Source organism: Pseudophryne corroboree, chromosome 1 (genome assembly GCF_028390025.1).
Source record: "Pseudophryne corroboree isolate aPseCor3 chromosome 1, aPseCor3.hap2, whole genome shotgun sequence".
Lineage (NCBI taxonomy): Eukaryota > Metazoa > Chordata > Amphibia > Anura > Myobatrachidae > Pseudophryne > Pseudophryne corroboree.
In genome coordinates, this window is record NC_086444.1 from 822,869,320 (window position 1) to 822,886,620 (window position 17,301).

Genomic DNA, 17,301 nt, shown 5'->3' on the forward strand with positions numbered 1-17,301 from the left:
TGCAATTTTCGAGATTAACAAATAGTTCCCGAACTGGCATGTCCAGGAGCACCAGGGGAGTGTCCGCAAATTGAGTTTGGCAAGCATTGCGGAGTTGTAGATATCGCTAAAAATAGAAGGTAGGAATATTATAATCCTCCTGCAATTGTTGGAAAGACTTAAATATACCCATATGATATAATTGCCCAAGAGACTGCACTCCCCGGCGGTTCCAGACCTCCCGTATCTGTAACAATGCAAGCACGTTAAGAGTATGTGCGTAAACCAAAGGCGTTTCTGGGTCCCAACCCTCTCCCTGGAGCAATCTATGCATCTGTCTCCATACCATAATTGCTTGTTTGACAACAGGGAGGTTAAGTAGCGATACATTGTCACTCAACAGTAGTTGTAATGGGGTGCAATTCTGATCAGTTACATAGAGAATTCGGGATATCAATTCATCTCTAGCAGGATCATGTAACCACTTACTGATATGTACCATTAGTGCCGCTAGATAATATAAACTGAATTTAGGGAGGGCCAGGCCCCCAGAGTCACGTGGGCGTGTGAGGGTGTCTAATTTTATTCTGACCCAGTGGTTAGACCATACAATAGAGGACAGAAGACTGTCTATTTTCCAAAAGGTTTTTAATGGGAGATAAACAGGGGAGTGCTGTAACGCATACAGCAACTTAGGCAGGGCCATCATTTTCACTAAATTAATTCTACCCGTTATAGTTAGAGGTAAAGTCCCCCACACTGCAATACGGGATTGCAAATAATCCATATGAGGTTTTATATTCAAGGAAAAGTATTGGTAAGGATTATTTGTGACCCAGATTCCCAAGTACTTAAATGAGTCCACCCAGCGAAGAGGGAGGGCCACGGGCGGGACACCAGGACAAGCACCACGGAAGGGCAGTATGCAGGACTTATCCCAGTTAATGGATAAACCAGAGTACCAACCATAGGTGTCAATAATACGCAGTACGTGTGGCATGGTATTGCAGTAGTCTGATATAAACAGCAGAATATCATCCACGTATAGAGCAATTTTGTCTGTGACGGGGTCCACCCGGAACCCCCCCACCTGCGAGTCAGAACGCACCAGACACGCTAAGGGTTCCACCGCCAGAGCAAAAAGAATAGGGGATAGTGGGCAGCCCTACCTTGTACCACTGGCTAGAGGAAATGCAGATGAAATGAATCCATTTATCGAGACCCTGGCTAATGGGGTGGAGTATAATAGCTTGATCCACCGTATAAAGCGTGGTCCAATGCCGAAGCGGGCCATAGACCCCCACAAGAACGCCCACTCCACTGAATCAAAAGCTTTAGCAGCGTCAAGAGACACTATAACAGAAGTGTCGGCGTCCCCGCGAGGGCCCTGTAAGTGTGTGAACAAACGCCTAAGGTTAGTTAGAGTGGACCGCCCCGGCACGAAACCAGTCTGATCTGTGTGTATAATTTGGGTAATAACAGAGTTTAGTCTGAGTGCCAGGATCTTGGCTAAGACCTTGACATCAGTAGAAAGTAACGAATCTACCCGCTCTGGATCCTTATCTGGTTTTAAAAGTACTATTATCAAAGCCTCTGTCATAGAATCTGGCAGTGAACCGAATTCCAACAAGTCATTGAACAGAGCAAGCAATTTGGGGCCATAAAAGTCAATATGCTTCTTATAGAGCTCAATAGGAATTCCGTCTAGCCCTGGTGCCTCGCCTCCAGGAAACGATTTAATGGCTGTTTCAATCTCCGTCAATGACAAAGAGGAATCCAGGAATTCAACCGCCACATTAGAGAGTGAGGGCAATGGTATACCGGCAAGATAATTATTTATTTCCATTAAATCAGCCGATAATCTCGTACTATACAGACTTTCATAATAAGCAACAAAGTGGTCCGCTATTTCAGGGGTTTTCACATAAGTTACACCATCATCCCCGCATATCGCAAGGACAGTATTAGAAGATTTATCTGTCGCGCTAAATGTGCTAAATAAGTACTAGGTCTGTCGCCTGTGGCATAATATGCGTGTTGGGCATACAGCAAATGGTCTTTGGCTTTATCAGACAGACAGTTCCTCCATTTGGACTGTTCAAGCAACCATGCATCCTTGGAGGATACCAATCCATCACATACATATTGGATTTCTAGGGACCTACATGATGCTTCAAGCTCCATCTCTTGGCGTTTGTAGCCAGTTTTTAAAGTAGCAACCACGTAAAAAGGCTTTAAATGCGTCCCAGAGGATTGTTGGACTAACAGTACCCCCGTTCAGCTCCAGGAACTCCCGCCATGCGTGCTCAAGCTCCGCACCAGTACCCATTTGTGAAAGCCAGAATGAGTTAAATTTCCAAAATACTTGCCCCCGGGTACCCCCAGTATCCAAATTCAATAGTATTGGTGAGTGGTCAGAGATACCTCTAGTTGCATACTGGACATCGACAATCTTAGGAAGTAAACAGTAGTGATGAGCGGGATCGGTGTCCCTGGAAACCGAACACCCCCGAACTTCACCCATTTTACACGGGTCCGAGGCATACTCGGATTCTCCCGTATGGCTCGGTTAATCCGAGCGCGCCCGAACGTCATCATCCCGCTGTTGGATTCTCGCGAGATTCGGATTCTATATAAGGAGCCGCGCGTCTCCGCCATTTTCACTTGTGCATTGGAAATGTTAGGGAGAGGAAGTGGCTGGCGTCCTCTCCGTTTGTGCTTATTGCTTAATTGTGGGGACTGGGGAGCAGCTGTATTATATAGGAGGAGTACAGTGCAGAGTTTTGCTGATCAGTGACCACCAGTTTTATCCGTTCTCTGCCTGAAAAACGCTCCATATCTGTGCTCAGTGTGCTGCATATATCTGTGCTCACACTGCTTTATTGTGGGGACTGGGGACCAGCAGTATTATATAGGAGGAGTACAGTGCAGAGTTTTGCTGACCAGTGACCACCAGTATACGTTGTCTGCCTGAAAAATGCTCCATATCTGTGCTCAGTGTGCTGCATATATCTATGCTCACACTGTGGGTACTGGGGACCACCAGTATATTATATAGGAGGAGTACAGTGCAGAGTTTTGCTGACCAGTGACCACCAGTATACGTTGTCTGCCTGAAAAACGCTCCATATCTGTGCTCAGTGTGTTGCATATATCTGTGCTCACACTGCTTTATTGTGGGTACTGGGGACCACCAGTATATTATATAGGAGGAGTACAGTGCAGAGTTTTGCTGACCAGTGACCACCAGTATATATAGCAGTACGGTACGGAAGGCCACTGCTCTACCTACCTCTGTGTCGTCAAGTATACTATCCATCTAGATTCTATACCTGTGGTGCATTTTAGTTTTGCAGTTTGCTGACAGTGACCACCAGTATATATAGCAGTACGGTACGGAAGGCCACTGCTCTACCTACCTCTGTGTCATCAAGTATACTATCCATCTAGATTCTATATCTGTGGTGCATTTTAGTTTTGCAGTTTGCTGACAGTGACCACCAGTATATATAGCAGTACGGTACGGAAGGCAACTGCTCCACCTACCTCTGTCGTCAAGTATACTATCCATCTAGATTCTATACCTGTGGTGCATTTTAGTTTTGCAGTTTGCTGACAGTGACCACCAGTATATATAGCAGTACGGTACGGAAGGCCACTGCTCTACCTACCTCTGTGTCGTCAAGTATACTATCCATCTAGATTCTATACCTGTGGTGCATTTTAGTTTTGCAGTTTGCTGACAGTGACCACCAGTATATATAGCAGTACGGTACGGAAGGCCACTGCTCTACCTACCTCTGTGTCGTCAAGTATACTATCCATCTAGATTCTATACCTGTGGTGCATTTTAGTTTTGCAGTTTGCTGATAGTGACCACCAGTATATATAGCAGTACGGTACGGAAGGCCACTACTCTACCTACCTCTGTGTCGTCAAGTATACTATCCATCTAGATTCTATACCTGTTGTGCATTTTAGTTTTGCAGTTTGCTGACAGTGACCACCAGTATATATAGCAGTACGGTACGGAAGTCCACTGCTCTACCTACCTCTGTGTTGTCAAGTATACTATCCATCTAGATTCTATACCTGTGGTGCATTTTAGTTTTGCAGTTTGCTGACAGTGACCACCAGTATATATAGCAGTACGGTACGGAAGGCCACTGCTCTACCTACCTCTGTGTCGTCAAGTATACTATCCATCTAGATTCTATACCTGTGGTGCATTTTAGTTTTGCAGTTTGCTGACAGTGACCACCAGTATATATAGCAGTACGGTACGGAAGGCCACTGCTCTACCTACCTCTGTGTCGTCAAGTATACTATCCATCTAGATTCTATACCTGTGGTGCATTTTAGTTTTGCAGTTTGCTGACAGTGACCACCAGTATATATAGCAGTACGGTACGGAAGGCCACTGCTCTACCTACCTCTGTGTCGTCAAGTATACTATCCATCTAGATTCTATACCTGTGGTGCATTTTAGTTTTGCAGTTTGCTGACAGTGACCACCAGTATATATAGCAGTATGGTACAGAAGGCCACTGCTCTACCTACCTCTGTGTCGTCAAGTATACTATCCATCTAGATTCTATACCTGTGGTGCATTTTAGTTTTGCAGTTTGCTGACAGTGACCACCAGTATATATAGCAGTACGGTACGGAAGGCCACTGCTCTACCTACCTCTGTGTCATCAAGTATACTATCCATCCATACCTGTAGTGCATTTCAGTTGTGCGCAGTATATATAGTAGTAGGCCATTGCTATTGATACTGGCATATAATTCCACACATTAAAAAATGGAGAACAAAAATGTGGAGGTTAAAATAGGGAAAGATCAAGATCCACTTCCACCTCGTGCTGGAGCTGCTGCCACTAGTCATGGCCGAGACGATGAAATGCCATCAACGTCGTCTGCCAAGGCCAATGCCCAATGTCATAGTAGAGAGCATGTAAAATCCAAAAAACAAAAGTTCAGTAAAAATTACCCAAAAATCAAAATTGAAAGCGTCTGATGAGAAGTGTAAACTTGCCAATATGCCATTTACGACACGGAGTGGCAAGGAACGGCTGAGGCCCTGGCCTATGTTCATGGCTAGTGGTTCAGCGTCACATGAGGATGGAAGCACTCATCCTCTCGCTAGAAAACTGCAGTGCCACTCCTAGATGGGCCAGGTGTTTGTGTCGGCCACTTGGGTCGCTTAGCTTAGTCACACAGCTACCTCATTGCGCCTCTTTTTTTCTCTGCATCATGTGCTGTTTGGGGACTATTTTTTTGAAGTGCCATCCTGTCTGACACTGCAGTGCCACTCCTAGATGGGCCAGGTGTTTGTGTCGGCCACTTGTGTCGCTTAGCTTAGTCACACAGTGACCTTGGTGCGCCTCTTTTTTTCTTTGCATCATATGCTGTTTGGGGACTATTTTTTTGAAGTGCCATCCTGCCTGACACTGCAGTGCCACTCCTAGATGGGCCAGGTGTTTGTGTCGGCCACTTGGGTCGCTTAGCTTAGTCACACAGCTACCTCATTGCGCCTCTTTTTTTCTTTGCATCATGTGCTGTTTGGGGACTATTTTTTTGAAGTGCCATCTTGTCTGACACTGCAGTGCCACTCCTAGATGGGCCAGGTGTTTGTGTCGGCCACTTGGGTCGCTTAGCTTAGTCACACAGCTACCTCATTGCGCCTCTTTTTTTCTCTGCATCATGTGCTGTTTGGGGACTATTTTTTTGAAGTGCCATCCTGTCTGACACTGCAGTGCCACTCCTAGATGGGCCAGGTGTTTGTGTCGGCCACTTGTGTCGCTTAGCTTAGTCACACAGTGACCTTGGTGTGCCTCTTTTTTTCTTTGCATCATATGCTGTTTGGGGACTATTTTTTTGAAGTGCCATCCTGTCTGACACTGCAGTGCCACTCCTAGATGGGCCAGGTGTTTGTGTCGGCCACTTGGGTCGCTTAGCTTAGTCACACAGCTACCTCATTGCGCCTCTTTTTTTCTTTGCATCATGTGCTGTTTGGGGACTATTTTTTTGAAGTGCCATCTTGTCTGACACTGCAGTGCCACTCCTAGATGGGCCAGGTGTTTGTGTCGGCCACTTGTGTCGCTTAGCTTAGTCCCACAGCTACCTCATTGCGCCTCTTTTTTTCTCTGCATCATGTGCTCTTTGGGGACAATTTTTTTGAAGTGCCATCCTGTCTGACACTGCAGTGCCACTCCTAGATGGGCCAGGTGTTTGTGTCGGCCACTTTTGTCGCTTAGCTTAGTCACACAGCGACCTTGGTGCGCCTCTTTTTTTCTTTGCATCATGTGCTGTTTGGGGACTATTTTTTTGAAGTGCCATCCTGCCTGACACTGCAATGCCACTCCTAGATGGGCCAGGTGTTTGTGTCGGCCACTTGTGTCGCTTAGCTTAGCCATCCAGCGACCTTGGTGCAAATTTTAGGACTAAAAATAATATTGTGAGGTGTGAGGTGTTCAGAATAGACTGAAAATGAGTGTAAATTATGGTTATTGAGATTAATAATACTATGGGATCAAAATGACCCCAAAATTCTATGATTTAAGCTGTTTTTGAGGGTTTTTTGTAAAAAACATCCGAATCCAAAACACACCCGAATCCGACAAAAAAATTTCAGGGAGGTTTTGGCAAAACGCGTCCGAATCCAAAACACGGCCGCGGAACCGAATCCAAAACCAAAACACAAAACCCGGTGCACATCTCTAGTAAACAGGGGGAGACCAGGGCCATATCAATCCTAGAAAAGGAGGAGTAAGTAGGCGAAAAGCAGGAAAACTGGTGAGCAGCTGGATGCCGTGCCCTCCAGACGTCCACCAAACCCATACCCTCCACCAACAGTGCAAATTTACCCGGACGTGGACGAGGCACAGTAGTATTGGTGCTGAATCTATCCACACTGAGATCCAAGACATTATTAAAATCCCCTATGCAGACAGCGGGGCTGTTGGGGTAAAGGGTCATAAAATCAGCAGCCTTGCGTAGAATCTCCGGAGACTACGGTGGAGGAATGTAGACAGCTAACAATAATAAAGACATAGAATTTATCTGACATTTAAGAAAAATATATCTACCCCTCCAATCCACCTGAATCTGACCCAAGAAAAACGGGACAGATCGGTGAATCAGGATGGAGACGCCTCTGGAATGGGAGGTATGTGTGGAGTGGTATGACCACCCAACCCATGGCTTTTTAAGAGATAAAACTTTGGCTCCCTCCAGGTGCGTCTCCATAAGACACATAATATCTGCATAGTACTGCCTAATTTGCCTAATCACTAAGGCCCTTTTAATTTTATCATTAAGGCCCCGCACATTCCAGGATAAAATTTTTAGACTAGATGATGCCATAATATATAATAGCACCAAGTGCTAAATGTGCCCAAAACATTGAAGCCATTTGAAAGAGATAGAAAAGCAACCCATTGAAAAAGGTTACTCTAGACATGTCGCAACAGCAATGCTTAAAAAACATCAACAAACTAAAGCCCCCCCCCCCCCCATACAACCCCCCACCCTGTCTACCGGCCCAAACTTTGGCATACCTAATCCCTAAGAACCTCCCAACAACTAACAAAAAATACAGTGGCCAAAGGCAGGCATTGCTCCCCCGCCCAGGCCTAACCTCCCCAGGGCCAAACAGGCGCCCAACACCGGAAAATACAGGGACCCAATATCAAGTGTAACATTTAGTATACTAACAATAAAGTTTGTATCGTCCCCCTAGAAGGAAAGAATCAATGAACATTAATACAGCAACTGTATACATTTATACTTAAAGACAAATCGTAGCCCGGTCACCAGACAGAATCAGCAGTCATTTGCCAGAGCGTGCCCCGCCGGGGACTGCCGATCAAGCCACGCCGCCGCCTCCCATGGGGTCATGAAGAGTTTTGTCTCTCCTCCCGTGACCACCAGCAATTTTGAGGGAAATAGCATAGCATAAGGGATTTTAAGTTCCCGGAGGCGTCTCTTAATTGGAAGAAATTGGGCTCTCTCCTTCTGAATATCAACCGCAAAATCAGGAAAAACCAAGATCCGGGTACCATTCCATTTAAGTGGGCCTTTGGTACGTGCCAGGGTAAGAACCATGTCTCGATCTTTGTATTGAAGGAATTTTGCTATAAATGTACGAGGAGGAGACCCCGGCGGTAGTGGCCGCATAGGGATTATATGTGCTCGTACCACCGCGAAGTGTGATGTAAAAGCATCCGTTCCAAAGAAATCTGTAAGCCACTTCTCCAGAAACTGCTCAGGTGCAACACCCTCCTCCTTCTCAGGCAAGCCCACAAATCGAATATTATTCCTTCTCAGGCGCCCCTCCATATCGGTTAATTTTTTCTGCACTTCCGTCATCTGAGATTTAAGGGTAGTGGTGCGTCGTCCAAGTGGAGCCACAGTGTCCTCAACGGTAGAAATGTGGGTTTCCGCCTCCCCCACTCTCTCTCTAACTCGTTGTAGATCCTGATGGATTATGGAAAGATCTGATTGCACTTGAGTGATTTTGTCGGCTAGCCTGCCCTCGCTGGCATTAACTGCGTCCAGTACACTTTGGACAGCATCCTCTTAAGCCTAAGGATGATTGGAGCCAGCACTTGTAGCCGGAGAGGGGGGAGGGGAACCATCCTGCGACCTCTTCCCCCCCCCGGCCTCTTATTTTGCGCAGGGGGATTTCTAGCGTATTTTTCAAGCTTGGCCGCAGCCTGATGATTCTTCCCCATAGTATTCTATATAGTTACCCCTAGAGGGAGTTGCAGCACTAAATGAGAAAGTTATGGTAAAACAAGCAGGCAGGCCTCCAGCCAGTGTTATATCAACAAATCAGGAATCACACAGTTGTGGGCCAGCAGCCTCCAGCTGGATATATATAATGCAAAGATAAAAAGTCACAGTGATATAATCCAAGCAGGGAATATGCAGCCTTTGCACAGGCACACAGGGGCACCCTACAGAGGACCACCCCAGATTCTAAAACAGTTCAGTAGGCTTTGGAAGGATAGCCCCAATTCAGTATCTCCAGCAGGGGTTCCATAGGCTGCAGCTGGGAGTACCAGGGAAGCTTATTGGTGTAGTCCCCCCCCACAGCACCCTATTATGTGTAGGAGGACAGGGGCAGCAGAAGTGTGGCTTCTCTGGCAGGAGACAAGAAGCAGCAGACACAAGGGGAAGCGGGGGGCACACTCAGCCCAGCGGAGCAAAGCAGTCTTCAAGTGCGACCGCTCCGGCTGCCGATCGGAAGTAGCGCGGCCGGCCGCGGAAGCAGCAGGGGAGTCCGGAGCCCTCCTCAGCAGCGGGTCTGGGCGGCAGCAGGAGGGGGGAGGCAAGGAGCTCACACAGCCGATGATCTCTCCCCGGAAGCCCGACAGAGGAAGCAGCTGTAGCGCACAGCGTCCCACGTGGCACGGCAGCACCCAGGCAGGGATCGTACCGCCGGCCAGTCACCCCCACAGGAGAGCAGAACGAGCAACAAACACTCTTGAGGGTGCACCCAGCAGCAAGGCAAGTCCGGGTCACCTTTTAACCCCGGGGGGAAGCTTGCAGGATATATTATAGGAGATTCGGGCAGGAGAGCTCAGCACAGTACGTGCTACTCCATGCCCATCGTAGCCACGCCCCCCCCCCCCCCCCCCCCCCGACCATTAATTCTTAACCATTTCCAGAGAGTTCTTCCGGCGACTTCAAAAGTCCAGACTCATCGGGGTGTGGAATATGAGGTGGAGAAGATCCTGGACTCTCAACATCGCTATGGTCGTCTACAATATCTGATTGACTGGTCCGGATATGGTCCTGAGGAGAGGAGTTGGATCAACGCCACTGACGTTCATGCTCCACGGTTAGTACAAGCGTTTCATAGACTGTTTCCTTTCAAGCCACATGGGTCTTCGGTGCCCACCCATAAAGGAGAGGGTACTGTCAGAAATCGGCGTTTTGCAGCATCTCACTTACCAGCGCGCTGGTGTGCAGGCCTCCGGAGGTCATGGCCCCAGTCGCGGCTGCATGAGTGCACTGCCCGCAAGCGCCGTAACTGATGTTGCTGAGTACCTCTGAATTGCGTCCAGCGCGTGCCCCGCTGTGTGCCAGCGTTTGTCCGGGATGGGCGCCGCCATGACACCTGCGCTCAGCTGATCTGGACACCCAATCCAGCGGAGTGTGTTCCCACAGAGATTCAACATCCAATCATCACAGAGCAAGGGGTATAAACTCCAGTTCCTGGCACAATCTCATTGCCTCGGACAACGAGTCACACTCGGTGTACTAGTGCTCCTGGTTCCCGTGTTCCTGTCTCCAAATGGATCCCCTGTTGTGCTTTTCATTATTCAAGTCTTCAGTTTTCATTTCTTCAGCCTGCTTCGGGCTCCAGCCACAGATCACTACTTCCATCTGCAGTAAGAGACTTTCCTCAGGTGTTACTCTCTGTTAAACCTGTGCACCTAATTAACAGCATTTCATCCTGTGCATTTGAATCCAGCATTTAACACTCTTGCTGAGTAGGACTGTTTCCTGCTTGGGTCGTGCTAGGCCAAAGTACTTTCATGCCATAGAGACTGTGTGCTTTTTACCAAATACCGGAGTTTTACTTTTCTTCAATTATTATCACAGTACCGTTTTGCATCCAGTTATTCAATTCATTATTACTGCCTATTTCTGTTACCAGTGACTTTTATTATTATTGGCTTTCAAAGTTATCATCCATTTGCATTTCATCTCATCTGTTAACCCATTACTCTGTGACCTCTGTGACGTAATAAACATCAGCGCTTATGCGCAGGACTTTTATCCATCCTCCTCATTTTATACACCACACCAGCCCTGACCCACTAGTGCCCCCTCTGGGGACAGACAAAACCAGAGACCTGACAGCTTAGCCATACAGGTACCTCACTGCACCTCTTTTTCTTCTTTGCATGATGTGCTGTTTGGGCCTATTTTTTAAATTTGCCATCCTGTCTGCCACTGCAGTGCCACTCCTAGATGGGTCAGGTGTTTGTGCCTCACACTTGTGTCGCTTAGCTTAGCCAGCCAGCTACCTCATTGCACCCCTTTTTCTTCTTTGCACATAGATTGTAAACTTGCGAGCAGGGCCCTCCTCCCTCTATGACTGTTTCTTTTTACCCAGTTATGTCTTCTAAATGTGTCCAGTTGTAAAGCGCAACGGAATTTGCTGTGCTATATAAGAAACTGTTAATACATAAATAATAAATAAATGTGCTGTTTGGGGCCTATTTTTTAAAAATAAAAGGGTTATATACTTATATTATTATCCAAATAATTTTTACAGGGTTTGCCCTGTGTGGTGTAGGGGTACTCTCTCCTGTGCTGCATATTATTGTAATAGATCTAAATAAAAGGGTTGTTATTATTATTATCCACATTATTTTTACAGGCTTTGCCATGTGTGGTGTAGGGGTACACTCACCTGTGCTGCATATTATTATAATAGCTACAAATAAAAGGGTTATTATTATCCAAATTATTTTTACAGGTTTTGCCATGTGTGTGTGGTATAGGGGTACGCTTTCCTGTGCCACAAATATTGTGCGTGTGTTACATCTGGGCAAATTCCAGCAAGTCCCATGTTTTGCACATTCAATTAATTTGGTGGTGCAGAATTTTTTGAGAAATGACGGGTGTGCAGGAGATGCTGTTAGTGGCCCGAATAATTGCGGGCCACTTTCGACATTCATCCACTGCGTGCCACTCCTAGATGGGCCAGGTGTTTGTGCCGCACATTTGTGTCACTTAGTTTAGTCATACAGCTACCTCATTGCACCTCTGTTTTTCTTTGCATGATGTGCTGTTTGGGGCCTATTTTTTAAATCTGCCATCCTGTCTGCCACTGCAGTGCCACTCCTAGATAGGCCAGGTGTTTGTGCCGCACACTTGTGTCACTTAGCTTAGCCATACAGGTACCTCACTGCACCTCTTTTTCTTCTTTGCATGATGTGCTGTTTGAGACTATTTTTTACATTTGCCATCCTGTCTGCCACTGCAGTGCCACTCCTAGATGGGCCAGATGTTTGTGCAGCACACGTGTGTCACTTAGCTTAGCCATCCAGCTACCTCATTGCACCCCTTTTTCTTCTTTGCATGATGTGCTGTTTGGGGCATAGTTTTTGAATAGTGCCATCCTGTCTGACACTGCAGTGCCACTCCTAGATGGGCCAGGTGTTTGTGCCTCACACTTGTGTGTTGCTTAGCTTAGTCACACAGCTACCTCATTGCACCTCTTTTTCTTCTTTGCATGATGTGCTGTTTGGGGCCTATTTTTTAAATCTGCCATCCTGTCTGCCACTGCAGTGCCACTCCTAGATGGGCCAGGTGTTTGTGCCGCACACTTGTGTTGCTTAGCAAAGTCATCCACCCACCTCGGTGCAACCTTTTGGCCTGAAAACAATATTGTAAGGTGTTCCGAATAGAATGGAAATAAGTGGAAATGAATGTTATTGAGGTTAATAATACTGTAGGATCTAAATTACCCCCAAATTCTGTGATTTTATCTGTTTTTCTGTTTTTTTACAAAAATCATCCAGATCCAAAACCAAAACCCAAAAGGGTGGTTTTGGCAAAACCAATCCAGATCCAAAACACGAGCGAGGATCCAGATCCAAAACCAAAATATGAAAAGTGCCCGCCGCACATCTCTAACAATAGTATAATATATTATATTACAATATAATATAATAATTAAAAAAAATGAGCTACAGGAGGAAGCATGGAATAGTAAATTAAGAGTAAGATGGAGCAATCTCATTCAGGCTAAATTGTAAAGGGGAGGACCTAGAAGGTTGCGACATGAGATCTGCGCCCTCTCCAACTGTGACGTATTCATGCCAGGACATCCATTTCATAATGGGTGAGGAAGCTGAAGAAGAATATGGCATGTATTCAGTTTCCATGGTAAAGTGAAAGTGAATTGAAAGACCTTGATTGCAGGGGGCGGTCCCATTTGTTTCCATACTTGGGCTACAGTGGCTCTTGCAGTTATACACATATGGTCCAGTAAATATCTGTGATCAATTGGCACCTCAGGAGGGTGTTATATTGTTAGGAAGCACCTGTATTCTGGAAGCAGATACCATGTGGTTGGCGCGACCCAGAGCAGAGGCGCGGAGTCTAACACACCAGGGCGTGTTCACCTAGGAACCCCGCAAGGGGATTTGGGCTTCGCTGCCCCTGATGTGCAGGTCGCGGCCCCCTGCCTGGGTCACCTGGTATCTGCACAGGAGTCCACAAGGTATAAACAGAATAATTTGCCTGGAGAAATGCAGCTGGTAAGGCAGGGGTTAATTGTAGAGTAACCGACAAGCAGGGCTAATGGCAGAGGTTTGATGAGAGCTGAGCTGGGACACAGAGGGAAACTTAAACTTGCAGGCTGTAAGTTCTGGATTGCAGAGCTGGAATTTGGCAGGATTCACAGGAGTTTGTTTGGAGTCTGGATACAGAATTGCAGGTACTGAATGGAGATGAACATGCAGAAAGGTGTGATTGATTAGGCTGCTGTTTGCAAAACTGGACAGGTGCAGGATTACTGACACAAGGTGCAGGACTGGCTGGTGCACGGCATACTTGCCTACCTGACCCTCTCCATGAGGGAGAAAATGCTCTGTTCCTGGTAATGTATGATTGCCATCACCTGTGGTGAAACACCTTTCTTATCAATTAACTAGCTCCCCACAGGTGATGGCAATCATCCATTACCAGGAAAGTCCAGGAACAGAGCATTTTCTCCCTCATGGAGAGGGTCAGGTAGGCAAGTATGGTGCACGGATATCTTGAAGCAGGATTCCAGAGCAGAAGGACACACTGGATATATAATTGTAGTTTATACAGGTCCAAAATAAACTGGATGCAGGACTGGCAGGAATACTGGGACCAGTTTACCAGGACACAGGAAACTAGGAACTTGCACAGCGTGCAATGGCCACGTGTTGAGCACACAGGAACAGGCTCTAAGGAGTCCAGACTAGAACCTGATACTCTCTGATACTGAACTCTATCACTGGCACAGTGGTATATGGATACTCCCTAGTTAAAGGGAGACAGACTAATCACATGATAGTCAGACAAAACAAAATAGTGTAGTTTGATCTGCGCTAAAATGTATATAGTGGCAGCCTATGTGGTACAAATGAGCCTTCACCAAGACCCCAAACAAGAACCAAACACACAATGTAGTGACCACACCCGGCGCTACTAATTTCACCCAATAAAACAAATCTCCTTAATAGCTTACTTTTTCGATAGTAATGTTTACAATTGTTGTCGTGTACTTATTTCACAGAGGATACATGTCTGAAAGATTAAGACACACAAAACATAGTGCAACCAATTTTGGTAATAGATAAAAGGAGTATTTATTTGTTCAACTCACATAGATATGAGTAAATATAGCATATCGTCCACCAGATGGCATTGGTCCTTAGTTCTCACAGGGACTTCAGTGCAATATGGGGAAACCTTCACTAGATGGCGTGGGACATCAAACTCCGCAGATATACTGGAAACTCAGAATGATAGATATATGGAGCAATACGGCTTAACCATAAAAGAGTTTTATTTTGACAAAAACACACTTACATAAAACGAATAGTTAAAAGCATATATCACCCATCGGTGATCAATACCGGAGACCAGGGTCCAAACAGAGCCAGCTGAAACTGTCTTGGACGGGATTCCGGATCGTCAGAACCTTGTGCTTGAGCGCGCTTTCGGTCTCAAAGACCTTCCTCAGAAGCATAAGGTTCAACACACCAGGAGCCATTAAATACCCTCTTAATTGCCCCCCCTCCTGTAGACAATCGCGATCCTGACGCGCATCGGCTTCCTATGTGGCAGTGCGTCACCGGAAGTGACGTTTGCGTTCCACCGGCGTCATTGTTCTTCCTGTTTGCGTTCCACATAGCGGCGTTTTTCAATTCCAGCACGGGTCCGCATAATAAGAGAGTGTCCAATGGTCCATATATACATCAATGAAGTCATAATCATTTTAGAAGAGGCGTGGATCCCAAAAAACAAGATAAAATACAATCCATGTAAAAAACAATAAAAATACATACATTTAAAATTAAACCTTTAAAATTGTGCAGAAATAAGACAGGGGTTCAGAGATCAGGATTCTAAAAACCATTTAAGTTCGAAGTCGGAGTTGAGGCCGTTAGGAATTAGGGAGCCAAGTTTATAAATCCAGCGCATCTCAGCTTTGGCAAAGGGGACATCGATATCTTTATCCCGCCATGTTGGATTAATTAATTGGATGCCCCAAAAAGATTTGATTCCGCCTACCTTGCCCCCATGTACATCTTTAAAATGGGAAGACAAAGCATGTCTCCAACCCTCTTTTTATGTTATACAGATGTTCCCCTAGCCTTGTTTTTAAACATCTTGTTGTTTTTCCTATATATAACAAGGAACATTGACATTCTATGGCATATATGACGTTTTTGGAATTGCAAGTAATGTTAGGTTCCTGGTGCTCAGAACAAGGGAGATGTTCATGAAGTGAGTCCAGAGCACCAGGACGTAACGCTGGGAAAGGGGAATGGAAAGGGAATAGCCCCTGGCGCCCTAACTCTGTTGTCTCACCCGTGCTGTCAGAAATCCCTTGCGAGACTATGGTTTCTTGAGCCCTTGGCAGCCGCGTTTGAAGGGCGGATTATGTCTGCCCAACTCTGATGCCCCCCGGTCTTAGTGAGAGACAAAGGGAAATCCGAGACAGGATGATAACAAGAGGCCCTCTAACTAAGCAAACAGGCCAGGGGCTACAAGCTAACTAAAAACCTAAAGTATGTGCGGAGAAACCGCCAAAGGAAAAGAACAACAAAGGAAAAGCTGATCACACGCCGACACAATACCTTTGTGTACCGGCGGTGACAGCATAAGCAGAACCCTCTGCAAAACACCAGGGACAGAAACAATAATGGAATACAGCGGCCTAGGCCAACGGACGTGGCAAAGCTGCTACTCACGGAACCGGTACGAATACTGGCTAGCGGACAGGAACCCTCAATGATGCCGACACACACTCTCAGAACTGGAGGACAGGCAGAATCCCAAACGACAGACCGGTGGACACCAGGAAACCAGGAACTTGGCCAGGGATAGGCAAAGCCACTGGACATCAGGGCAGGAACGCCTCACAGCAGGACACGGGCTCAGACACAGGAATCGACACAGGGACTGACACAGGAATCAACACAGGAAGCAGCTAGTCAGATACTGCTATACAGGAGCTCAGGGACTGGCAGGAACCAGCACAGACTTCAAGCAGACTGAAAACCAAGAAATATCACCAGCATCTGTGAATTGCAGTCAGCCAGCATATAACAGAGAGGCCTAATTAATAATCTCGTGCAGCTGCCCTCTAGCATGACTCCAACTGACAAGATACAATTAGCAGCCAGGTGAGGCTGAACACATGGGAACAAGCTGCAATTACACAGACCCACCAGCGGCAGCAGACAAGAGTATTCTAAAACAGAGCAACGGGAAATCCTGGCATGCAAGACAACTTTATAAACATAAAATAGGAATGAACCACTACCTGTGGTTCATAACAGTATCCCCTCCTTAAGGGTGAGCTCCGAGCACCCCATGACACCCACGGGGAACATAAACAGAAGTATAACATAAAATACAGAACAAAAATGCAGAACAGGAATGAGCCACAGCCGTGGCTCATAACAAGTAATAAATTCCTTTATGTCATATTTTATCCCCTTTACCGAAAATTCTTTCAATTTGTTAATATCTTTTGTTGCCCTGCACATATTGCAGGTGGCACAACGATGAAAGCCCAGGGTACGGATACTGCTCCTTTTATTACTTTCAATAGAGCTGTGTACCAATTTATCTTTTAAGGATTTTGATTTCCTATAAATGAAGGCAGGTTTTATTGGTAAACAGGAGCCTATAACAGGATCTTTTTTGATCACATTCCAATGTCTTTCAAAGACCTTTTCAATTTCTTTGTGTTGGCAATTAAAATTACATATGAATGACCACTGATAGGTATCGTCTTTATTGGCTAACTTTGGTTTGCCAATCACATCTTTCCGGTCAAAGATATTGACTTTTGTCTGTGCTTTCATAAGATGTTCTAGACTATAACCTTTTTGTAAAAAACGATTAGTCATATCAGTAGATATGGTATTACACACTTCAGAGTTAGTGCAATTTCGCTTTACTCGCATATATTGACTATATGGTATGCTATCTAGCCAACTGTTATGATGTTGACTATCAATACTAATATAGCTGTTAGAGTCAGTGGGCTTTCTGTATAACCTGGTCTGTATTGATTGATTT